Source organism: Pyxicephalus adspersus, chromosome 12 (genome assembly GCF_032062135.1).
Source record: "Pyxicephalus adspersus chromosome 12, UCB_Pads_2.0, whole genome shotgun sequence".
In the NCBI taxonomy this organism is placed as follows: Eukaryota; Metazoa; Chordata; class Amphibia; order Anura; family Pyxicephalidae; genus Pyxicephalus; species Pyxicephalus adspersus.
In genome coordinates, this window is record NC_092869.1 from 21,216,762 (window position 1) to 21,244,179 (window position 27,418).

Genomic DNA, 27,418 nt, shown 5'->3' on the forward strand with positions numbered 1-27,418 from the left:
ACAGGTGCCCTGCTATTCAATACGCTCACTTCCTCACAAACACTGACCATAGTAAAGTTTATCCTACCTTCTTTATGATTTTTAAAATGGGAAGTCGAGAGAATAAATGTAAGAGAACAATATCATTTGCAATAATTTTGCAACATTGGATCCCATGTATTTCACCTACGTTTTCTCAAAAATGACTTTCACTCACTTTCAATCTTTACTAGAAATAACCACATTTTCACAAGAAAAGGTCATAAAATGGCAGCTGCTGGTTTACAAGGAGAGACATGAGGTCAAGAAAATGACAACAGTTGGTTTACAAAAAAAAGGTTTTGTGTTCTTTATGGGAAAAAAATGTAGCATAGCAAGGAGAGGACTTTTGTAAGATTTTTTGTATTTCAGAAATATGTTGAAATAAGTTAATTAATTAATTAGTTAATTACCTATCCTTTAGATATGTCTTTTGTGCCCTTGGGAAGGTGGTTGATCATCAGAGAGCTAGAGACATTTCAAGGAAGAGGCATGTTCATTTATGGAAGGACGAGTTCTATGGGTGAAAGTTCTATATATGGATGAGAAGGTTACCCAACAATTGATCATTTTGGAATTACCCCCCATTGCCAAATCCTTTGTGGGCAGTCCAACTTTGGGCCTTATGAGCTCACCTCTACCTTCAATGCTCACATAAAGGGCCTTGCAGGTGACCTCTTGCTTTTTATCATATGGTTGACATGAATGTAGTTTACCTTCAGAACAGGACCCTATCCATTGGCTGAATAATGAAAGTTATTCCTGGTGGACAACATTGTAAATTTGAAACAACTGCTACAAGTGTTTGTACAAAAGCAAAGTGTGAATTGGCTGCTTGAGGTACCCAAACATAACATAAATAGAATCAGAATAGATGTGACCTATGGCTTAGACCATATTATTGATTGGGAGCAGAGGCACTCTGCCAAAATATTATTTCAGTTTGGTATAAAGTGGACCTAAACCGTTTTATATGATAATAAAATTACCTTTTTTTTTCTTCTTGTTAAAAAAAAGAAAAAAAAAAGGTGAAGCACCTCCCCTTTCTGTCCTAATCGCTGCGGTGATCAAGACAGAATGGATTCGCAGAGCCTCCCAGGATACCTACACCACGCATCCTGGGAGGCTCCTGGCTGCTCCTTCCGCGCATGCCCTGATCTCAGGTATTATTACTATTATTATACAGGATTTATATAGTGCCAACATATTATGCAGTGCTGTACAATAAATAGGGGTTGCAATGTGCAGTGAGATCAGCAGTGACATACGAAGAAGGAGGAAGGCCAAAGTAGATGGTGGCTCCTGGCGCTTCCTCCACGCTGGGCCAAGGGAGGATACAGGGACCTGCTCGAGGAAACCTTTAGGATGGATCGATGGATCTGCGGGATAAAAGGTAAGTGTAATTTTTATTTTTGGTTTAGTTCTGCCTTAATGTTTTACCTTCATCTTCATGATACTTTCACATCTCCTTTTATACATACCTACTCATTGACTCCAGCAGCTAGTTCTCTAAAACCAATACCTAAACACATACACAGGCTATATAGTGGTCTTTTTTATTGCACTTTCTAAATTTCTAAAAGGACTGTAAATAGTTTAATTTTTTTTTCTGCACTATTTCTATGTATTGCTAACCTTATACAATCCTCTACTGTTGTGCTATACCAGAAGACTGATTTCTATGTTTTAGAACTGAGTTAGGTTATCTTGGGTGACTTCTGTCCTCATGATGCCTCCAATTCAAAGACAAAATGAAATGTACCATATCAGTGCTTTCTGCACATGTATTAAAATGCTTGTGGAAATGTGAAGCCAAGCCAGAACAAGCAGGGGAAAAAAAAACAAATAGCATAGCATCTCACAGCAGGATATGTCAGTACTTGAGTGTGAAACACTCGCCTGACAGGAAGCCTGCTGTGAATATGGACTCCTGCTTGTTGTGTTTTAGTTTGGGAAGTGAAGTCGGGAATTAATTGACCCAGCTCTATTCTGTGCCTTAGCTAAGACACTGCTCACTTCCGAGTCCTTCTTACCTAGTGTTTGATAGTGTTTGGATGCTGCCTGTGCTCTGGAGTGATATATAAATATAATATCAATTATTATAGTGGAATAGAGTCTCATCACTAAATTTGTAAAATAAAAAAATCCTTACTGCCTCATTTATGTTTGGCCTCCCTAAACCCAAGACTTTGTGACCTTTGCACAAACTCTGACCTGATGCTTCAATGGAAATAGTTTGATATCACAAATAAATGTCTAAAAGTAACAATATACCAGTTTTAAAAATATGCAAATTACACCTATTTGTCAGTTTCAAGTCAGAGCAATCTTACTGCTATTTTTTCTATGTTATCATTATAAACAGAGGGGACATCCTTACTCAAAACACTCCAAACTAACAAACTAAACAAAGCTAAAATTAAGAATGTATGTGCATATAAATTTAAAGATAAATATTTCTATATTTTTTGATATATATATATATATATATATATGTGTGAATATCTTAGTGTATATTCTAGTATATTTTCAGATGCAGTCCCAGAACTTCAAGGGCACTAAATAGTTAAATTAGTTCACCATATCTAAATCCTCTCTCCCCATTTTTCCTTGGAATATTTATCATGGAAAATTATGCATTAGAAAGATATACCTGAATTTGGCGATGATAGTGTAAAAGTTTTTTTCTGGTAGTTTGCAGAACGTCAGAAGAGCTTTTAACCTTATAGTTACTGCACTAAAGGAGAGCAGAAAAGCCATGAGTATCCCTGATCATTCTACAGTATTTACTTGTGGAATGTGGTAGAGATACATCTAACTGGTTTAAGAAGTACCGGTACTCCTATTTTGAAGGACCCCTTTTTTGTGTCAACCATATCAATGTGACAGGTATAGCTCTCCATGTGCTTCTCTGCCTAAATCAAATGTACTTTTTCAATGAGCAATAACAGAACCCTAGATCAGTTTTCTGTATTGCTTATTACTTGTATTGTGTATTTCCCAAACTTTGTATTGTTATATTACACTAAAACTCAGATTGTTATAGGTCTTGGCATTGAACTAATTAATGATCTCTACCCTACCAACTAACATACTAAAAAAAATGTTGTGGTCCTTCACTATTTTTATAGCACTATTTTGCCTATATTTATAGTATCTGCTAATCTGTATAGTATTACTCTACTGGCCTACAGTACTTAAACCAGTGTTGAACACCTTTAAAGGTGGAGTGATTTCTTGGATTGCAGTAGCTTCCATATTCTTGCATCACTTCCCTCTTGATGTGTGTCTAGGGCACTGGTTGCCAACCTTTTTGCACCTACAGACCACTAAATGCACGGACTCTGAACCGCGAATGCACGGGGAGTGGTGTGTCACTCCCCAGAGTAACATCATGATACCAGAACCTGGCTACATTACAGGTATGAGCCTGTGATGGGAGAGTGGGCGAGTTGTGTCCAGAGACCACCCACCACCCTGAGCCTGCGATGTGTATGGGGGACATGGACACCAACATTTTCTCGCAGACCACTGGTTGGCAGGGCAGGGATTCTCACAGACCATATTTTTTTTTTTTAGAATTCTTAGCCTTCCTTATCTATATTATGCTGCTATATAACTAATTTCTAACTATTTGAGTATTTAAAAACACCAGCTGTAATCATATAATGTTTTTTTCCTATATTCTGCTCTAGTTTTTCCTGGAGTTTCCTGAAACTATGGATTTGAGACTTGTTCTGTTTCTAAAAAAGTTTAAAGTTTTATTAGATTGCTTACAGTTTTGCTGTCCTTTGCTTTCCAATTCCAGATGTTTCTTACATACTAGTATGTATCACCCTGTGACATCTATACCAACAACTACACATCAGAATGTCTGGATATGTTGATTTTGTTTGAACATGGCAAAAGTAGTTTATGTTACTATGTCATGAGGATAATCCTTTACTATGTGTACATGGCTAAAAAACCACACAAAAACAAGATGGAGTAAAAAAGACAGACCTAAAGTCTAAATCTAATTTGGACAGAAATCTGAATTGCCTGAATTACCATTTTAATATCATTTTTCATATGATCAAGATGGTACAGGTACAGTTAAACTAACATGAAGAATTTTCTTGCAAAATTTCAATACATAAGGCAATATTAAAACTACTATAGTTAAAACTAAAAAGGAATAGGCTGTGAGCTAAAAGCTATTTGAAGATATCTAAATATATGTTGAGACGCTACAATGAGTGGCATAAATAAGGGTTATCTAGGAGGAAGCCAGTTTATTTCCTCATCAGACAAAAGAGCCATGCTGGCAGTTCCCACCTAAAGGCTGTGTACCTGTCCATCAATAATTGATGGAAAAAGGAAGTCATTCTTATATTTAGATGGTTAAAATTAGAAGAATGATGTTCAGGAACAATGTCATTACCTTCCCTTGAAATGTAAAAAAAAAATAATTTTTCACAATATCTAACAGGAAAACTACAACAGGTCCAAGAAATAAGAGTCAGCCCCCTGCTGCGCACGAACAAAACCAGTGTAACATTCAACCTGCTCAATGTGAAGTTTAAGCAGTTTGTTAATGCCTTTACAGGAGCTGGAGTGACTTAACCAATACGTTTCGGGGAGACTATGAAAGCTCATAGTCTCTTTGAAAGCAATCCTGCATGTCTATATGTGTGTAATTGTTGAAAGCAGTACTGTATTACACTAATTCTGTACATTGCATATATGTAAGTTTTTAATGCTTTTTTATTATACCCATGGGGCTATGTTGCACCTAGCTGGATCTGCACTTTGGTTTTGCTCCTTATTTTTCACACATACCAAGTAGAGTTGCTGGAGGAACACTACTAAAGCTACGTACACACGTCACATTTTTATCGCCCGATAATCGGCATCGGCCAATTATCGGGCGAAAATCTGCCGTGTGTACAGTCGGTGTCGTCCATCGTCCGGACGACCGACCTGCCGGATCCATGGACGATGGACGAGAGCCGATCCTAAGGAAAGGGGAGAGCGCGCAGCAGGGTGCCGCTCCGTCGCTCTCCCCCTCCCCTCTCCATAGAGCATGAACGTTGCTGTATGTACAGCACCGTTCATGCATCGTGCACTCCCTTGTTTGTGTGTACTTGTCCTTGGAAGTGTGTACGCAGCTTTAAACACAAGGAGAACATGCACAATTTTTGCAGATAGTGACCTGAGCAGAATTTGAATCCAGAAACTGGCACTGTATAGGCAAGAGTGCTAGCCATAGAAGTGTCCATTTCTGTCTGTACCCATTGGACCATTACTATATCTGACAGTATTATTGGACAACAGTGACAGGAAGGAGGTAGGAGATCTTAATCAGAAAGTGTTGAAAATTGTCTGTTACTGGAATATTGATTTCAGTGTTTCCTTTGGACTGTAGGGTCACCTACAGATATGTACTACCACAACCTGCCTGTTCGTTTATGATAATTATGTGTTGATTTAAATGTCTTCATGGCATAGATAAGCATGGGAAACATTAGACTTTATACTTTCTATGCTTATCTATGCATGAAGACATTTAAATTGTTTTTTGATTAATAATTTTAAGTGGTTTCCAAGAAATTCTCATACTTTCTGTGTCCTTTTCTGAGTTAAATGTTGCCCATTGGCAATCCACCTAATCTGTTCGGTGTCTGGGCAGGGTGCTGGAACACAATGGGATCTGTACTTTTTTGGCAAAAAGAAAAGTATTGGCTTCAAAGTACTGTAAAGCAACTAGACAGTATATATTACCTAACCAGAGGTTACAAAATTTTTGTTAAATACAAGTTTTATTCTTTTCTAAATGTCAGTCCTTCTAGTTGAAAATATATATTTACAAGTAACCTGAAAGTGGTAAACATTGCTTCTTTAGAATTGCCATACTGTTATCATTTCTAAGAACAGAATTCTTTTGAAAAAAATAAGTACCTGAAAGGGTTAAACACAGTTAGTTTCATATTCTCAAAGAGGCTAAAATGGCCAGGAGTGTGCTGGACTTAGATTCCAGATGTGATGAAAATATTTATTTTATAATGCTTCTAACTTTGATACAAACAAACCAGGAAAACTGCCAGTAACAAATAAATAAAGCAAAACCAAAATCATTTATTTTTCACATATAAAGTTCACCTTTTAAACAGGATATGACCTAGTCATGTAATATGGCTGCTTCCAGTTTTGCTGTAGTTTGAAATAGGGGAGAATTGTGTTTCCTAACACAGATGAAATTACTTTAGGATAAAAGGGACGTTATAGGATAATTGTATAGGCAGTTTGTAAACATTAAAGCATAACAATAGACAAACATATTCACCATTTGTCCAAATGTTTGTGGCTATCTGACCTTCACACTATTTTTGACCCCTCTCCAAAAACCATGGGCATTCATAAGGAGTTGCCCTGCCCCTTTGATAGTATATTACATTTCATTCCTTGAGGAAAGCCTTTGGTGTGATAAATAAAATTTGCACCAATTTGCCCAAAATATAATTTTGAGGTCAGGAACAGATGATGGTCGAGAACACCTGGCTCACAATCTACATCTTTAGGGTTCTATGCAGACCATTGTGGTTTCTCCTAATCAAATTCATCAAACCATGAACTTGCCTTGAGTACAAGAGTGCAGTCAAACTGAAACAGAAAAGGGCCCTCTCTAATTTTGGAAACACAGACAAAGCTTAGCTCAATATTATAAAAACGGGTTCACATACTCTTGGAATAAAATGTAGGCCAGCTATCCACGCACTGTGGCCATAATATATAATTACACAGTACAAATGAATATATGTTTACTTCCTTGTGATCTACACACAGTCATCTTCATCACTTCGTTCCAGTAAGAATCAGGCAGTTGATTTAGGTAGCAATGATACTGAATCAAGAAGTAGCACAGTTATTTTCCTGAATATCTGTATTACAAAAATGTCTAAATTCTAAAATTATCATTCATTGGCTCTTTTTAGCAATAGCAGACAGAAACATATTTAGGTCTTGTCATTAGCTTTTTTCCTAGAGTTCCCTCTTTTATTCCTTCTATTCCATATAAACCGTTTGTCTGTAGTTGGTAAAGATGTTTTTATATGACATTCTATTTTCATTACAACATTAGGTTGCAACAGCTACAGGGCTTGTTGGATAAAGAACTTCTTTCTCTCAGTATATTTCTGAAATAACAAGCTATATATTGGCAAAGGAGCAGTTGTAGAAAAGTGTGGAGTGGTTCACATTTAATATGGATGTACAGCTCAGTCTAGGGTCCTAATCCAACAAACTGAGGTCTAATCTCCACAAAGATGGAAATTCCCACTGCTTGCCTTTTGCACCTTTGCACATCCTCTGCAAAAGTGCAAAACAATAAATAGATGAAATATTAAACATTCTAAAAACCAGAAATCATGCAGGGAACTTTTTTTTTTGAGGGGGGAGAGGAAACATGGCAATATCAAGTAACTGTGAGCAAGGATTTTTAACCTAAAAAAAGCTTAGTGCTCCCCCAGGGGAGCCATTACACTCCAACAAGGGTTTATGGTCCATATTTATTTCGGCAGACACCTCATTGTGAGGCCCGCAGGAAAAGAGATTTGATGTAAAGGTCCATTTCTCTGCCCATGTCCCCTCCCCAGAGGAAGGAGGCTGACAGGGTGATATATGGACCTTCAGTTATTGTACATTCCACATTGGGTGACTGCAGAGGACTTGTGTCTGGCTTTGTTTTATCTGGAATTTAGGGAGGGTCACCTTCATGTGAACTTTATGTTAAAAATACAGCTCTTTTGCTGGGGTCCACCATGTTGTGGTCTGAGGGCCAAGCCTGATCTGATTTGCACGCTTCTTGTTCCTCCTCAGCATTTAACACCCGTTGTGTAAAGCTGTGTGGAACAAGAGGTCCTATGAATCACTATGTCTGCTCCTGCTTTACAATTTATACCTCCTGTCTGCCTGTAGCAGTGTCAGCCTCCTTAATAAAAAACGAGAAGCCAAAATTAGATACATATTGTGACACAGTTGTTTTCAGCAAGGGTGGAGGGAATTTTTTTTGGAATGATGGAATAAACAGGTGTTATTATGTGATGGGAAATATCTTCAGTTTGTTATCATTAGAAAGAAAGTGAGAGCATAAAACATAGGCAGCAATGTTAAATAAACAGGACCTGTACCTATTTACATAAAATATTAACTCAAGGCTAATAGAAATACATAGATTAATAAAATGCTGTATTTGGTTTTAAGTCTTAATTATTAAGTATTTATTTTTAATTGTTTAAGCAACAGGCTGTCAGCTCTACAAAAGAAAATGTTCTTGTAGGTCTAAAGCCATGTACACATGTACAGCAGTCACCTGATATCATTTAGGATCATCATCATAGGATTTGATAGGACAGATGACTTAACAACCAAGCGAGTACAAACACTGTTGTATACTATGGAAGAAGATGCAGTGGGCTGTATGGTGCTCATTGTACTACCACTGTTTCCAGTAACAGAGATTTAACAACTGTACACAGCTTAAGGGACTAATGACATCACATGTGGGCAATGACATCACAGCCGGTGACCACTAAGGGCTTTGAGGGACCAGTTGCACAAGGAATAAAGTACGCAAAACTTATTTTACTATTCCCCTAAAAAAATATGCAGTGTGATTTAAAATTAATTGTGGTAATGTACAAAACCCACATTAGAAAAAAGTTGTCTCTGTCCAAATATTTATGGACCTAACTGTATGCACTAATAGGGTCTTAAACAATTTCTGTACTTTGCCCTATGTAATAAATTTCTATCATACATACTAATCACTGCTACTCCCTTGTGCATGATGACTGATCTTGTCTCCAACTTGCTATTAGTAATTGCTGGCAACATGTAGTGTAAAAATCTCCCGGGTCCCACCCACAGCTCAGCCTTTGGCACATAATATGAACAGCATATCGGTAATGCCACTTTATTACAGATAATATCTGGGTTTTCTAAGGTATTTGATGCACATAAGGTGCATTAATATGTTTTGCAACTAAATATAAAGCACAGTGAGAGAAAAAGTAGGCTTTTACTGGCAATTCTGTTGGAAAAATAAAATTTACACAATATTTGAATTCTATTTCTAACATATATCAACTATACTATTATATGGTTTGAAGTTAAACAAACTGTACAGTTGATAGTTTGAACAGTAAACCAAAATTTCAGGGTATTTATCTCACGGTCCCGACGCGTTTCGCCTCTTGGCCTCCTCAGGGGACTGAGACCAAAAGTATGTCTGAATGAAAAAATAAACTATTATCACATATATACATAATGATGATATGTTAAAAAATATATGACAGGTGCAATGGCTGTGGCTATAAGTGACAATAGTCTCTGTAGTGCAGGCTATGTACCAAGTGCCAAGGAGCACTTACAGTCTGCTAAACTGTGAGGTTATGCTTTCTGAATTACAGGAGGCATGATCCGTAAGTATTTTTCAATCCTTTCTGAATTTCACTGCTTACAAGGGCAAGTTTTACTATATTGGTTTGCAAACTTTAATTTGATACATTTATGTATACCAAAAACAAAGTACAATACCATTGAATATAGGCTAATAGAAATCAAATCACTAAGGTGAAAAAGAGGGTGACTTACTGTACATAAGCACATCAGCTTGTACTGCAGGGTGACATGGCTGCCTGTATATGAACTCAAGTTAAGGGTTGAACGTAAACGTTGCTTTTGGGCAACCATGGCAGAATCAAATGTACCTGAAAGATATTGACTACATATACACGAATATACCATAATATACTTGAAAGGTAATGTTACTAGAGATGGTGAATTTTTTTTTACAATCTCACAACCACCAGCCAATAGGAGCATGCTTACTGTTAAACTTAGTAATGAAAAATACGGTTTAGCACAGAAAAGATTCACAAAGGTTCATAAAGGTGTTGGTTCAATCTCTTGTTCTAATGTTGCAACATTTATACAGTGTTTTTATTTTATTTTATTAAGTACACTACTATAATTATTAAGTACACTACTGCATGCATGTGTATTTATGCATTGAAATGCAGAGCTTTAAGGCAACTTGCTCATATTGAATGGGCAGGCACGACATCCAAACACAAAAAAGTGAACCTGCACCTTTCTTTTCAATGCAGATAATTCACATATGTGTATTTTGGTATAGTATAGCCCAGGTTTGTTTTGCTGTATGTATTATTGCTATTTATTATTTATTTCAAAAATAATAATATGTATTATTATTAACATTAATATTAATATTATTATTATTATTATTAATAAAAATAATAATAATAATAATAATAAACAGGATTTTTTTAGCGCCAACACATTACGCAGTGCTGTACATTAAATAGGGGTTTCAAATCACAGATGAATACAGACAGTAACACAGGAGGAGAGGTCCCTGCCCCAAAGAGCTTACAATCTAGGAGATTGTACTGTTGCATATATCAATTATTCATCAATACTTCGACTTTTTTCTTGCACAATGCAAGGCCTTTAAACTAAGGTTGGATTGTCACTTCGTGATTGGAAATTACATGCTATACTACTATTGAAAAGAGAAAAAAAGAGACCCATAAGAGAAAGAAATGTGATCTACAATTTACCATTTTTATTTTAGGACTTATTTACAAACACAACTTATAAACTAACACAACAAGCAAATCTTATTTTCTGGAGGTGACCAGCAATGGCAGTTCTTTTTTTCTAGAAATATATTTTTGGTCTAGTTAGCATGGAGCTTCAGCTATTGACAATTACAATATCATGGATCTTGTTACTAATGGCTCATGGAGTAGCTTTAAATTCTTCCATATCTTGACAGCTGTATGTTGGTTGTCTTTTGCAACATTTACTTTTCCCATCTAGGAAATGTATCTATTATTTATTTTTACATTGCTCCTTATTACAAATCCTGTAATCCTTTAATAAAGCATTGATGGTACATACAAGCAAGATAGTGATAAGTAATAGCAGCATTGCTACTTTAAGCTCAGCGGGTAAAGGATTATGGCAAGGCTCACTCAAACCAGTGCCAAGTTAAATCTGTAAGCGAGGGTAAAATGAAGAGAAAAAAAAATCAAAGCTTCCCATTGAAAAGTTAAAGAAAAAAAGAGGTGAGACAATTAAGCTAATTGCTCACAGCTGGGAGCTGGATCCTTCCATGTGACAGATAGCTGGATGTTTGATTCTGCGTCTAAACAACGGGGACATACATCATTAATCCTATAATATTCGTATTTAATTTTTTATAACACCCATAAAAATAATCATTAACCTCTGTTCTGCTTAAGATCCAATCAGCCATTTTAGTTAAATAAATATCATGGAAAACATTAAATATCACTTTGATAAGCTAGATTTGTTCCTGTGGGGAAGGGCCTCCTAATGGTTTATATTAACATCCGCTTTATTCCACAAGTGTCAAACAGCGAGAGGTAATGAGAAAACAGATAAACTGCAATATATGGCTTTAATCAGATTAACCTATCCCTCTGGCACAGGCATTATTGCAAGGCTAAATTGTTGTGTATAATAGGTTGAGACTGGAATTTTCTTCGTTGTCCGTTTCTCCTTTTTACAGGTCCACCTATTGGATGAGTTTTAGTCTACTAGCCAAGTTGCAAAAGCAGGCCAAACGTAGGCCAAGCTAAACCTGTTTTCTGTTGCAAAAAAGACAAAGAACAACTTAAAAATAAGTAAACAGTGTCACCAGGCAGTGGAGAATGTGAAGAGAATTCTGGGCTTACTAACAGGATAAAGGGGTCCTGATTCCCCTATATAGCTCCTACATTAATTCCCATTAATTATACTTTTTCCAGTTCTGGAGACCTCACTTAACAAATAATTTGCTAAAAGTAAGTCCAGGGACAAGCAACAAAGATGGTAATAAAAGGTCAGGGAGATAGCACATATCAGTAGAGACAGTCTTGGGAGGACATAATTTAAATAGTTTAACGTTAGTGTAAATAACTAGCAGGAAGAAAGTTGAAAAATACCCATAGATGGAAAGACTTTACTGAAAAAGTAGGTAATGCTTGGAACAGCAGAGATAGTGATCCAGTCATCAGTTTATACAAGTTATTTATTGCTTGGGGCACATATAAATCTATACTCAAACAAAAACATAAAAATAAAGAGGAAATTCAGGCAGCATTGGAGTATTTGTTTTTTTTTTTAATATACTTTTCTGTTTCTTATATTACAATAAAGTAAAGCGGACTTTAACTAAAAAAAAAAAAAAAAATATATATATATATATATATGTATATATATATATATATATGTATTAACTGCAAGACTGATTTGGAGGGCAGAGCCTCCCGGGATACCTACATCATGCATGAAAGCTACGAGATCAGGCATGCGCAGATGGGGAATTTTCCTACACTAAGAGGAAAGAGATGCTGATCTCACCCATGCTACAGCAGGCTACGTCCTCCAATCTTGTGCCTGCGCAGTGCAAGAATAAATGAGGTAGTCAGAAGAGAGGGCAAAGATGGCGGCACTAAGTTAAAGCCTTTTTTGAGCTAAAATGTTCAAAATTTGTTTTGGATTGATCAGGTTGAAGCATCTGTCAGGTTTTTATCACCACAGTAAATTTGGGAGTAAATAAAGGACCCAGTTGGTTCGAAATGCATAGCTTAGCTTGCCAAGAACTTCAACATTTTACATAGTGGTTGTTGCTGTGCATGAACTTTGTGCCATCTTCTTACATGGAGATTGTAAGTTCAGATTGCATAGTTGAAGATATGTATATGATTGTATAGATTTTACATGTATCTTCTAGAAGTGGTCCATTATATGAAGGACGTACCCGCTATGATCTTACAACTACATGACATATATTTGGATTAATGTGCGTTACATTTATAAATAGCAATAGTGAATTTCAAACACATCCAGGTTTGCTGGATCACCTAGGTTCTTCCTTGATAGTCTACATTATTTAGTCTTGGAAAACTTTAATAAATCAGGCCTGATGTGCATGTCAGTATTCCAATATGATGTGCATAAGGATGTGTTGTAACTCTATATTCTTTATATATATGTAGTCTTAATGTATATGAAAAGTATTAGTGCAGTATTAGAACAGTAGTATTTTATCCTTTTTAGACTTTAGCATTCACTGCTCATTGCTTATTTATGTATATGGTGTTCAAACCTACCCTTTATCTAAATCCACTCAAGTCAATGGCATGACAATATCTGTATCAACATGCAGAGAACATCTTGTTAATTACCATTTCAATTTCACCTCTTGAAACTAAACACCATAGTAATCAAGAGGAGGCAACCTTTATCATAATGTACATAATTGTTTAATAAACCACTTCTAAAAATAAATACAATTATTTTGTATTTATTATTTTTTTTTTTTTTTTGGCAAGTGGGCCTATATTGGAAAATGCCAATTATTGGGCAAGTATAACGGAAGGAAGTAATAGATTAGCTGTGGCAAAACTCCATAGTTCAGAAATTAATCTATATGGATCCTTTATCTTTCAAAACTGGTACTAGAACAGATACAATAATTATTTATTTTAATCAAACCAACTGATATCTAATATGTCAAAAAGGAAATGATCCTTCTATTCAATAAAAAATGTCACTAAATATCACTAAATTGATAATTTAGATAAGGTGAACTATATATAGCTTTTGAGAATATGTACCCAATATTTTTGGACAAGTTTCTTTCTCATTACATATTAAATGTACTAATCTCAACAACTCATTATTTTGGTTTTTCTTTATACGTATACAAATTTTACTTGCTGGTGTTAATGTATCTTGTATTTTTACAACATTTTGGTGCCCTAGTTACAGCTCAGCACGTGCTATAAGAACATGCATGCTCTTGTCTTAATAATATTTGTATTTTTACTATTCAGTGCTTGCTGCCTTATCTTCTCATTCATTTTGTTAAAAATCTTGTTTTTCCTGAACACACACTGCGCCTTGTAACATAATAATGATAATATTGTCAGCCTAGTTCAGATAACCACCTTCTTGTGAGTCAGAAGCTTCCTCTTTAAGACTCAGCATTCACATAAAGTCTCATGCTGCCACTGCATCTGCAATAATAGCTTCATACAATATGTGTTGCCTGCGGTAATGAAATGATTTTTAAATTATTGTGTCATAAAGGAGATGCTTTTTTAATACATTGTTTGACAGTGGGAAAGATGCACACTTTAATAATCTCTGCCCTCACCACTTGTACATGTCTGCATATTTATTCAGATAATTTAATTGTCCCAGAATTCATTTTGTAAAGTTCCACATTGTGTAGAATAATCTGTTCCCTGGGCCATGATCTGAGCTCTGTCTTTCTCTCTGCTGTGCTTCCAAATACCACCACTAGGAAACACAGACCTTTTCTGTGTGTTCTGGGTAGCAAAGGTAGATAATTTAGAGATGTAACTAGGGATAAACACTTGTAAATCCTAACCTGTTGACTTGTGTTCTGGTCAGCTAATCAGCCATGGTCATGAATGACATGAGCAGTCTCTTGCTAAATCACGCAGAAGGCCTGGTATCACACTATGGCTGGCCTTTACCAGCTTGGTATGAAAATGTCTAATAACCAAGGACGAGGTTTGAGTTCACTATCGTCTCAGGTTTGCAAACATTTGCCCCAAAACAACACTGTTCAACTAGGTTCAACTTGAAAAATAGGCAACCATTTATAATGCAGTCAATAGACTTTGCCCCTGGTCAGCCAAGTCACAAGAGCTAAGCATTTAAAGCATTGGAAAAACCCAGCCAGAGTAACAACTTTGCTATTACTTGTGATAAGTTACACTACATTTATAAATTATTTTAGGAAAATTCAACAACTCTAAAGAAAATGTTTCTTCTACACTGTTAGTTTTGAAACAATTGTTGTTATTGTAGATAAAAAGCATACATTGTATTCCAAAGTTTGTCCCAATTATTAATGATACTAAAGTGACAAATCTGCTACAAAGTATTGCAAAGTTATTTACAATCTAAATAACAACATTTTTTGTAAAACACCAGAAAAATAGATAAAAATAAAAACAAAATATAAATGGTTTAAAAGAATATTAAAAAGAGAAGGAAGAATGACTTGCAACAAACGCATCTACAAGTAAACAAATTAGTCTTCCAACTGGTCAGACTTTAAATTAGAAATTGAAAATGGTTTGTAGGAAAAAATTTCCTCTGCATAGCCTAAGATTAAACCAATGACTGACATCTGTCAACCCAGAAAGCTGCCATTCCTTGGTATAATATGCTTTTACATCCTACAGTGTGACAATCCTTTTGACCTTTGGACTAGCTGAAGTATTATAATAGTCCAAGCAGAGAAAGCACTTGATGAAACTTTTATACCTTCTTGGCACTCTTAAGACCTTAGGAATGAGTCCTTAGTTTTCAGACAACCTTTTAAGCCTGAAAACATCCACTGAATGCAATGTAGGAAACACTTCTGACTAAGATTGTCAAAAAAGATATGAAGAAACATTTTCCATAAAAACTGGAAGCAAGGTGGTACAAATACTGTATAAAGTTAGAAAAGTCTCCCTGCACCCTCAAGCTTGTATGTACTTTCCACCACTACATATCTCCCCTCCAATTGTGTGTTACTTCCCCCACTTCCTAGATTGTAAGCTCTTCGGGGCAGGGTCCCTTCCTCCTGTGTCACTGTCTGTATTCGTATTTGTATTGGGCAGTGGGGGTGAAGTGTACAGTACTTGAAGGATGTGTGGGGTGTGAAGGTCTGGTTTTGTTGGGTTAGGGGCCATATAGGTGGGGCATATGCCTGGACAACAGAGGACCCCCAGATCAGTTCTGCAAGGGGCCCACTGTTGGCTACGTCTGCCACTGATATTTAATCATTTAGGTTATTTAATTAGTAGTAGAGGATTGTACTGTGCTAGTCACTAAATAATGCAGAAAATTTGAGGTTCAAAGGATACCCTTTATCGGCTAATTTTAAAACTGGTTGAAAAATGCAAGCTATTAAAATTGCGACAATTCCTTTATCAGGCGTTACATAGTTCATCTTAGTTTGAATTATTAAAATACAGGGCAGTTATTCAATTATAAGGAGTGCCAACATTTGCATAGTTACAAAAAATGTTCTGCGTCATGTCCTAGTCACACAGGGCAATTACATTATGAGACCTCTTGAAGCAATAAATATAGATAGATCTATTGATATCATTTAAACAATGTTTAAAAGCTGCAGTTTTAAAATGCTCTTTTACTAATTTAGCTCTTAGGCCTGCATACTTCTTATGGACTGGATCAATTTTTACATTTCTGCTATGGGTATATTGATTGAGCAACAACTTCGCTATTACTTGTGATAAGTTACACTACATTTATATATTATTTTAGGAAAATTCAACAAATCCAAAGAAAATGTTTCTTCTACACTGTTAGTTTTGAAACAATTGTTATTGTAGATAAAAAGCATACATTGTATTCCAAAGTTTGTCCCAATTAATAATGATACTAAAGTGACAAATCTGCTACAAAATATTGCAAAGTTACTTGCAATCTAAGTAACTACATTTTTTGTAAAACACCACAAAAATAGATAAAAATAAAAACAAAATATAAATGGTTTAAAAGAATAATTAAAGGGGAAGGAAGAATGACTTGAAACTTAACAAACGCATCTACAAGTAAACAAATTAAAGTTAAATGCATAATAACATCAACTTTACATTGTGCTCCTAAATGACACTTCTAAGGCTTAGTCTACACAGACTGTTTCCCCAGCATTTAACCTGAGGCTTTAAAAGCCCATGTTTGAAATTATCATGCATTCCAATGGGCTAATCTACACCAGGACGTTTCCTTGAGGCACGTTTATGAGCACTATCTATAATGTTGCTTGCAACGTTTAAAAAAGTTAAAATGCTTAGTTAACGCTGGAAAACTCCCAAAAACGCTGGAAAACGCTTTCATTGATCCCAATGGGGCGTTTTCCCGCGTTTTTGGGCATTTTTAGGCACTTAAAACGTAAACGTGTAAAAAACGCAGGAAAACCTGGCATAAACATTTTTCCAGCGCTTAAAAGGCAGGCTTGAAAATGTTAATTAAAAAAAAAAAAAAAAAAGGCAATAGGAACGTTTACATGTGTTTTTATAAGTGTCTGTATAGACCCAGCCTAAAGTATGTTTAAAAGCACTGTTCAGTTGAGTTTTTCAAAGCACCAGCTGCTGTGTGAGCCTGTTGTAATACAAAGCCTAGGCTGTCATTTTGACTGCCTTGAATTGCAAGCAATAGTGAAACGAGGAACAGCAGGGGAAGAGGAAAAAGCCATGATATGTACCACTGGTGTTATTAAGGGTTTTATGTATGTTTGTACCAAAAATATTAGTTGATTGTTGGAGAGATACATTGTCCCCGTAACTTTCTGTAAATTCCTCAAACTATTTTTGTAAACTCCAAGTAATGGGGATAAATAAAGAAAAGTGAATTTGTAGGCCAAATCAGTAGAGCAGAATTTTACAAATTATTATCTGCAGGTACATGTCTGTCTGAATTACCTTAATGTCCACTGACGTTTACTCACTGGTCTGGGCCTGTAAAAGCAGCCTTTAAAGTAAGACAAACAACAAATTGTAAAATAATTGCAAAATTGTAGCTCTGCAAAGTAATTTACAAGTAAAGTACAATTTCAAAATATAGGAATAGCAGTAGTGCCCATATTTTAAATTGGAAGCCACAAGCCACATAGAGCAATATGTTGCTCTAATCTGCAGGATTGAGTTTGACTACTTACTGTTCATTTGTGTTCATTTATAAATAAGAACTAGTATTATAAGAACTAGCTTTTATTTATAAATGCTTAAATAAGTCTTAGTAAACTGTAATTCGTTTTTAGTTCCTTCATTTCCTTCTTTCCCCTGGATTTTTTATTTTACTAACTTATTTCATGTAAACTTTTTAATTTTAACTCTTAAAAAAAAATGTGGTGAAACAAATGTAGTATGTACAAATTGTAGTTAACCCTAATTTTTAGGGTTTGAGGGGCATAGTTTGGCATGTTTATCTTGTTCAAGTACCAATGCCACCTTTCCTAGAAAAAATATAAAGCAAGTTTGCAAAAATCGTGGGAGTAGCCCCTTATCTTTTGTACTTTTGTGACACATAAGTGTGTGGATTTCCTTCTGTTTAGCTGTGGTTGTAACACAAAAACAACCACAAACATGGGATAAAATATATATGTGAATTAATGCATTTGTTCCATTCCCTCCTAAATAACATATAATATTAAGATTAGGGATGAGCGAGCGAAATTTTAAAATTCGATTTTGCAAGGAATCGGGATGTTCTCACTTACCGAACATGTAAGCGAGAACGGTCTGTGTAAATTAGGCCGTCGAGATCTAATTTTTTGGGACCTGCAAGAACAATCAGAGAGAGCTGTCAGCTCCGCTCCCCTGATTGCTCTTGCAGCTCTGTAGCATGTGTTCTTGGATAGAGATTTTCTATCCAAGAACACAAGAGTCCTGCAGCTGTGCTCATCTTGAATGAATGCATTCAATTCGATGAGCACAGCCACGGGACTCACAATGACAGTGTGAGTACCGCGGCTTATCAATGAATGCAGCCATGGCAATCATCACGGGATGATTCCCACGACTGCAATTATTCATGATGAGCACAGCCGCGGCACTCACACTAACAGGAGGAGTACCGTGGGTACTCGAACTTCCGATGGGTCCGCGAAGTCATTGAAAGTTCAGGGTAATTTTCGCGAGAATGTTAGAGGCATTCTCGCTCATCCCTAAATAAGATCATTGGGAAAAACCTACAGATTAGTTAAGTGATGTTTTGTTCTAATAATTTTGTTGAATGCTGGTAAGCCTAGGTGTTGACACTAATGTCTAGAAGAACCATATGCACAGTGGAACCTTTAATCTAATGCATCATGTTAGCAGCACATCAAAATTGTAACCCAGTACTTAATGTCTACAAATTCAAGAGCAAACAAAAAAATTGGATGCCTAATGTTTACAAATAGTAGAGAAGTTCAAGAATTTGAGGATACTACTTAACTTTAGAGATTGATAATTAGCGTATTTGGGAAAATAACTGGACCTTATGAGCATAGGCCCCCACATAAAAGGAGTACAACTCTTCCCAGGGGACAGATATGTGTCATATCCAGGGCCTTTCAAATAAAAGGTTATCATGTATTAGAAAGACAGTATTAAAAAAAACATATAGAAAGCTGCAGAAAAAAAAATCTAGCAAATGTTATACAAGAGGACACCATTAAAACTATTATTTTGAGTAATTTAAAAGCAATAGCATTTTTCTGGACTGTATATCAAATGCAGCCCTCAAACATGAAAAATTCCATGAGGACTGGTAAATACTTTTATAGACACTGAAGCTCAATTATATTTCATAAATCTATTTTTATTATAATGTGATATTAGGTATAAAGTAAGGAATACAATTAACCATTGTAACAGTATGACACATGACAAAAAAAAAATCTCAGCACCTGGCACTACCAAGGGGGACTGCATCTTTAAATTCAGAATTCTTCTTGTGTCGGAAACAATGGCCGCATGTCACTTCCTATTGTCTTGTTAGGGACGAAGATAAATGAGCTGCTGTCGTAATTTAGATCAACTGCTCCTCTGCTAACTTCTATTATTTGCTTATTTATGGAGTGGTATCTAATTAAAAGCACAGTCAGGTGCGTGTGCTGCATACAAAGTGATTTTGGAAGCGGTTTGGGCAAATCAATACTCATTTTTGAAGGTGCATTTAAAGCACATTTACAACAGAGGTATGCAAAGTACACAGTATACACATTAGGACTATTGAGTGCAAACAATAAGAAAGATGGATTATTCTGTCTTCACTAAGGCAGCTCCGGCTGCTTTCCTCATAGAGAGTTAACCTGTTCCCTCCCGGCAAATTACTCTGCATTTATTATAGTATTAACTTCATCATGTTTGACTCACCAGTGTTTCTGACAGATGCATTTAACTAAAACCACAATATCATGGTATACTACTAATTATACTGCACCAACAACAGGGCACTTCTGCTGGGAGAAATAAAACCCTATGATTTTAGCAAATGTCCTGGCAGCGATGTTTAACCTTATGTCAGTTTTGAAAAACTATATATATCTGCTAAACATGCATATGTCCCAATGTTTTGTCTCTTTAAAAACACTTAAATTACAGAAAAAATACTGGTAAAGTGGCAGAAATCCAGTGTTCTCTTAGTTCTCTGTTTAAACTATAAACACACTGGGCCTGATTTAATCCAGCACTGGAAAAGATACACTATCATGGGTGAACCTAGGTGATTTAGTAAATCCAGGCTTGCTGGATCACCAAGGTTCACCCATCATAGTCTATCTTTTCCAGTCCTGGAGAGCATTATTAAAACAGGTACACTGTATTGCAATAAAGTCCTAAACAGTGTTGTCCGGCCTGTATAGTTATGTTCTCCTGGACTACAAAATACTACTTCTTCTCTTATCTTTATAGGGGATGTTCTGTAGTCCACGGAGAATAACTGAGCAGGAATGACAACATTGCATGTGATTTTGATGCAGCAGAGGTACTTTAGTGTTTGAGAGAAGTTTGAGAAACACTGGATTTCTGGCAGATAAACAGGTATTTTTCTGTGCTTGCAGCATTTGTAAAAGGGATGTGCATGCATTGCAGATATTTAAAGAGAACAATATTGAATGTGTCCGTGATAGGCTTGTAACATTAGGTCTAGAGAGTTAGTTGGGGGTATTAAGTGTGCATGGATCTTCCTTGATTCTGTTTTTTGGATTTGTACTGGAAGTGATGATATTTAAATACCTCCTGTTTTCAATGGTGCTTTGTATCCCCTACATTAGAGAAACCCAGTTAGGAAACAACAATCTTATACTCACAATGTTTAGCTCAACGATTGGTCCTAGAACCTTCTGAGTGCTCCCTGAGATAAATACACACAAGCTCTTCACCAAGTATTGCTTTCAATTACAGATGTGCTAGTAAAGAGAGAAGGGACTGTGTTATTTTGGGGCAATGATTCTACTGTCTCTAGTTATTTGAATCACTCACATTATTTTGTGCCCCAAAAACAGTAGAAGATGAGAGATGTAAAGGACCAAAGCCACACATGGAGGATGAAATACTATTCTCAATAAATGTATTTACACACTCCAAAGAATGTTGGCTTTTTGGCTTAAAAGAAGGCTAAACATAGCCTAATAAACCCAGACACTGGTACTAGTTAAGAACTGTATGGAATACCGAAGAAAAAATTCTGGAATGATTACATACAAAGACAAAAGTGGTATTCATTCACATTAGTAATATATATGCACTTAATTGTTGATACATGTTTCTTATGTTAGGTCAACTTTAAAACCCAACTAAATCTAAAGTTGAACAAGGCAAATTCTTAAAGCAATCATGTTGATTAGGTAAATTATAAGTATTATCTTTGGTTCTCTAAGGTTCAAAAACCCATTGCAGCTGTGCATTCATCCAGACACAGTTTCCCCTATAACACAAAGATGATGGTAAATGTATTATGCTGTCCCTTCTTTCTACTTTGGGTGTCAAGTGACTTGGTCACTAGCTGAATCCAAAGCAGAGGAATTGAGCTGTAATGCAATGTGCAAGCAAGTTTGGCCAATTAATAGATATTCTGTCCAGCAATTTACATGTTTCAAATGTTTTAACTGCAGCATCCAAATGCACCAAAATAAAATAGGAAACTACCAAAAGTCTGGGGAACATATTGCTGATAAAGGGGGGAAATGGCATGACGTATGTTGTTTTAATAAGGTTTTTGTATTCAGTTGTGATGTAATGATGCCATTTGTACAAGCATGTTTCACTCATATTGCATGATGTATGTTGTTTTAATTTCCATTCTCAAGTTTTGGTAATGTACAATGAATCTGTATGATGCTGTTATTTTATAGAAACTCATATATCATTAATCCCTGAAAACCAGTAAAATAAAGAATATAGATTGATAATAAGAATAATAAAGAAATAGCAGTCTCTAGTAGTACTAATACTAACTAATACTTTGCAATCACAAATGAATGCACATATAAATGTGTACTTGTTTTTTTCCACAATGGTTTCACAAATTGGTTGTGATATCAATTCACACAATTAAAAAATGACAGTCTCCTTTTAAAACTGTGCAAAGCCTGTATTTACAAATAAATGCAATATGGTGTGTACTTATTTATTATTATGTATTTACCGGTACTTATTTTACAATGGTGACCGAGTTGTTTTAAGTGATACAATAAAGAAATAACAAACCCACTGACCACATAAAGCAATTCAATAAAAGTAGTGGATTATATCACTGGCAGATCACCAGAAACAGTGTTGCTGAATGCTTGCTCTGAAATATGCCTCAGTGAGAAAAATCTAGTACAATGAGCCCCAGTGACAGCAGAAAAGAATAATGATGACAATTACTGTTTTACAACACAGCTCTTTATACACTACAGTCCCTGCCTGACACCGATCTTACCTGCCAAAGTTTCTATATATTCTGCAATTACAAAAACACTAAGCTTCCCAGACCTCACTGGAATAAATATCAGCAATTCTTCTTGCCCCACTAAAAACATAATATTTCAATTTATCTGATCAGAAGATGTTCAAATATCAACTGAAAGACAATATTCTGGTCAACTCTAAAAAAAAAGATGAAGGATTTCTAAAAATAATAAATATTTGTAGAAATATTAGTTCTTTAAAACATTTCAATGGGAGCATGACCCAAACCTTTTCAGGATCTGTAGGCATATCTGAAAAGAGTTGCAAAGTTAGTAGGGCAACAAACATATTCAATGAAGGAAAACCATTTTAGCTCACAATTATTTCTGTCCAACCATTACAAAACACAAGAGATTCCAGCAAAGCAACAATGGATTGAGCCTTCCTAATTTATCTAACCTATTCGTAGCAATCAGATAACTCAGATCATTAGATAAACCCACTAATGTTTCAGTTAATAAATTATGCATGCAAATAGCAATTTAAATATATAAAATTAGTCTGACATCACAGTATTTCATGGAATAAAGTTTCATGAGTTGGTTGTCATAATGTAAAACTGTGTCTCCAAAGAAATGTAATGAGATCTTCTTCACTAAAATGAAGAGGTGACCTTGGGTAGTTTGCACCTTTATATATATAGGTATATATATATATATAATCAGCTTCTCAGCTTCCTTCTTTTGCATAGATTGAATTGCATAAAATATAATAAAAGTTTAAAAGAAGAACTAAACTAAAAAAAAATCATTCACTTTGCGTTTGCAGATCATGCAGGTACGAGAGCTGGGGACATAGCCTGTTGTAAATGCAAAAAAAAGAGTGCCAATCTCATTGTGTATGCATGAGATCTTCATTTTTTTTACCCCCATTGAAGGAAAAGCTCCTTATGTACATGCATGGGAAGGAACAGCCAGAAGCTTCCTGGGATGCATGACTTGAGTATCCCAGGAGGCTATGCTGCAGCGATAAAGACAAAAGGGGAAGGGCTTCCCCCTTTATTTTTAGATAAAAATAGCTTCCTATCAGTTATGCCAAATTTATTTTTGCCTGAATGCTAGAGTGGGGCCAAACCAATTTCTCTATAGAACTGGTCCAGCATCAATGCCTACCCGATGCCAATCCCCCAAAGTCAATACTCTTCTCCTATACCTAAGCCTTCACTCAGCCTTGGGGACCATCCCAGCATTTGAAATGATTTAGGTATACAAAAGTTTGCATTGGGGAAACAAGGATTGATGAAGGACTAGGAGCCCATAGAACCAGGCAAAGCTAAGGAGTTACTAATGATAATCAAAATGCAAGGTAGGAGCAAATGAAGATCAGATCCAAAGGTCATACAGGGGAGACTAAAGCTACGTACACACTTCCAATTATTATCGTTGGTAAACGAACGACGAACGATCCTGCACGATATCTGCGAACGATCGTATAGCACCGATCCTGTACATACAGATAACGACACGATCGTTCGTAGATATTGTACACACAATAGATGCGATCGTTTGAGCGATACAGGAAGTGACGTGCACGACAGGAAGTGAATGAACGTTCGTTCATCACGCATGCTCAGCCCATGGACGATCAATGAACGATCGTACACACGAACGATGGTCAACGATCGTCGTCCAATCCGATCCGCCGGTCCGGTCGTTCATTTCCAACGACTTTCCTCGTTCGTCGGCGTCGTTGGTTACTTTTTTTACGAACGATTTTTGCCCAATCGATCGTTCGTCGTTTGTTCGTCGTTCATTTTGAACGATAAAAATTGGAAGTGTGTACGCAGCTTTACAGGAGAGGTATCCAGGGGTGGAGAAAGTCCCAAGTCACAGTCAGAGCCAAAGGTCATACATAGCACACAAAGAGCCAGGGGTAGAGCATGATTGTGGTAAAAGGTTAATAAGCAGTAGCTAGTCCAGACAGTGTACTGGGAGGTCAAATCTGGAAACCAGAGGGGTAGAATGTATCGATGAAAAGAAAAGAAGCATGGAACGGTTGAAATCTCCACTACCACAAATTTTAGACACCCATACTCTTACAAAGGGTTCCTCTATCTCTGTTCGATATTTCAAAGAGGATTGAAGCAGATTCTTCTACTACAACAGGATGGATTCAGGAAATTCAATAGAATTTTCAGATACTTCAGTACCTGTGAAATATTATAAGCCATAAAATGATTTACCTGCCTACAAGTCACAAAACAATCAAACAAACAATAAAAATTAACACAAACCTATCATGTTTCATTTTTTTTTTTCATCCTTCTTTCTGTCCTTTTTCCTCCTGCTCCACAAAGCTACAGCCACACTCTATGATTGTCCACCAAACTCATCCCCAAATTCTTCACCTACAGCAAGAGGAAAATGTACACCTCAAGACTCTGACCTCTTATTTACTCTAAATATCTACAGTGTCTACATTTTGTTTTTTTTTAATAACATTCTTTATTTTTATTTTAGCAGGGTTCCAAAATACATACATACATTTAAAACAATTAAACAACAAGAAGGGTCAAAAAAAAGGTCCAAAATGCAACACTTATAATACAGCATAGGCAAACATATTCATTTTTGAACAACACTGTTTTCTACATTTGAAATACATATATCAATTATACATATACCTCTTATATTCTGGGGAATCTACAAATACAGCCTTGTCCTAGCTGCAGAGGGACAGGCAGTAGATTTCTAGTTCAGTTCAGCAGACTTTAATATAAGACTGGAATATAAGTGAAAGGGAGCTATGTTGAAGTAGGTAAAAGGGATTGTGTAATCCATACATTATTGGGTGATCTCTTTCACCCAGAAGACCAAAAGGGTTGCAGGGTTGGGCTATACCAATCCCCCAGCAGCAATTACAAATTGCAGGGTACATTTTATGCAGGCAAGCAGTCGTGTGATACCATTGTGTGAGAACTTTTGTAAGTTCTCTTGAAATCTGCCCCAGACAGAGGAGCTGTGGGCCAGCCAGTGACCCAACTTCTCTTCAATGTGGGAAAATAAGGGGGGACAATAGTTTCTGGGTGGGGCATTAAGAAATTATACGGCCAATAGGGCAAGTCTATCAGAGCCCACTTCTGTGTAGAGGGATTTATGTGGAATGAATGGCCAAGAAAAGCTGCTGGTGGGGGAAGAGATTGTGAAAAGTAGAAAGGGATAATTGTCTCGCCCTGCACAGACCCAGTGGCTTTGGGGGTTACTACGGAAGCCAAGTCCTGAGTCGGGATCCACATGTTTTGATCCAGAAAAAGAGAAGCCCTACAAATGCTTGACTAATTTACGTAGATAAAGAAGTAGGGGTCTTCTCCCAGTACAAAAGCTGAGTTTTTCAGTATTGGGTATAATAGGGATGGAGAGGGTGAGATGTTAGAGTAGGAAAATACATTCTTGCAAATTCCTCAAGTGGTAGGGTAGGGTGGTCCCTGAAGTTGGGAGTGTGGTTGAGGTCCAGCCACGGCATCAGCCACACTGCCCCCGTACTGGCCCATACAATTCGGTTTATTTCTCAGTTATAATGATCTTTAGCAAGGCAATTTGCCTTGTTAACATTGTGCTTTTCATATGTATGATAAATGCAGTTGGCAACACCCAAATAAACTGATAAAGATCAAGTAAAAGGTTTACCCATCATACAGATAGATCAAAGGTTTTCTTTAGTTATTATTATTTATTATCATCATTATTATTATTATACAAAAGTAAGGGGTTGTTAAGAAAAATGTACAAGCATATAGAAGGTACTGGTGACAAATGTGCCTTAAGGTAGTACCTAATTAAGCTGACAGTCATCAGGGAAGTACTTGGTAAACAATCTTTGTGTTAATAGGAATTGTACTATAATAATGCAAAAACACTGGTGTATATTATTTAAAATCAGTACTGAACATTGTGTAAGACTGTCAGCCCAAGTTCATCTCTAAGGATAAGTGCTCAGTGTTATTGGTTGATGAAGTGGTTGGTGGAGAGTAGATAGAACACTATATTAATATTATTGTTCTGATGGATACTCAGGTCAGCAAAGGTACAATACTATTTCTGCCTATTCTCTTTTTCACTTTCAATTCCTGGTTCAAGCTGTGAGGCTGGATGGTGGGTTCTTTACTCCCCAGGTAATTACCGGTTTGTTGAACACTCAGCTCGAGGACTTTGCTGATAATTTGCAGCTTCACAGTCACTGCTGTTGGTAGAGTGAAATAGCAATAAAATTGGGGATTACCATATGTTTTATTGATATGTAACATTTAGGTCTTGTTAATACAGTAACTGTGAGGATATTAGTATTCTCACTATAAAGAGGTGAACCCATGGGGAAAACACTTTTTTTCTCAATTACTTGCTTGAATACCTGAGCTTTGCAGTTAGGAAATTTCGGAAACACTTAACAGAATAGATTTTGTATGCAGAAACTATAGGCTCTCTGCTAGAGGCATCAGCACCTGAATCGTGCTCATTATTTGGAAAGCATTAGCTGGTAGACTGGCACAACTACAGGAGAGCTATTCTGTGTGCAGAAACCCATAATCACATCGGATTAGAAACACCCTGTAACATTCAATTGTTGGGAATAAAGTAACAGAAAACACATTTTTTTTATTTATTCTTATCCAAAACACTATTTTAATTGGAATGAATTACCTCATTCAAAGTGGTCAATTTAAAGTACAAGAATTAAACTTTGCATTGGTGGCATGGTGGGCTTCCTCTTAATAGCTGTCCTTACATGTCAACTACAGTAAGAACATTAGATCTAAAGCTCCTCAGTTAATACCATAACTATGGATTCTGTAATGCGCTGTGTAATATATTGGTGCTATATAAATACAAATAATA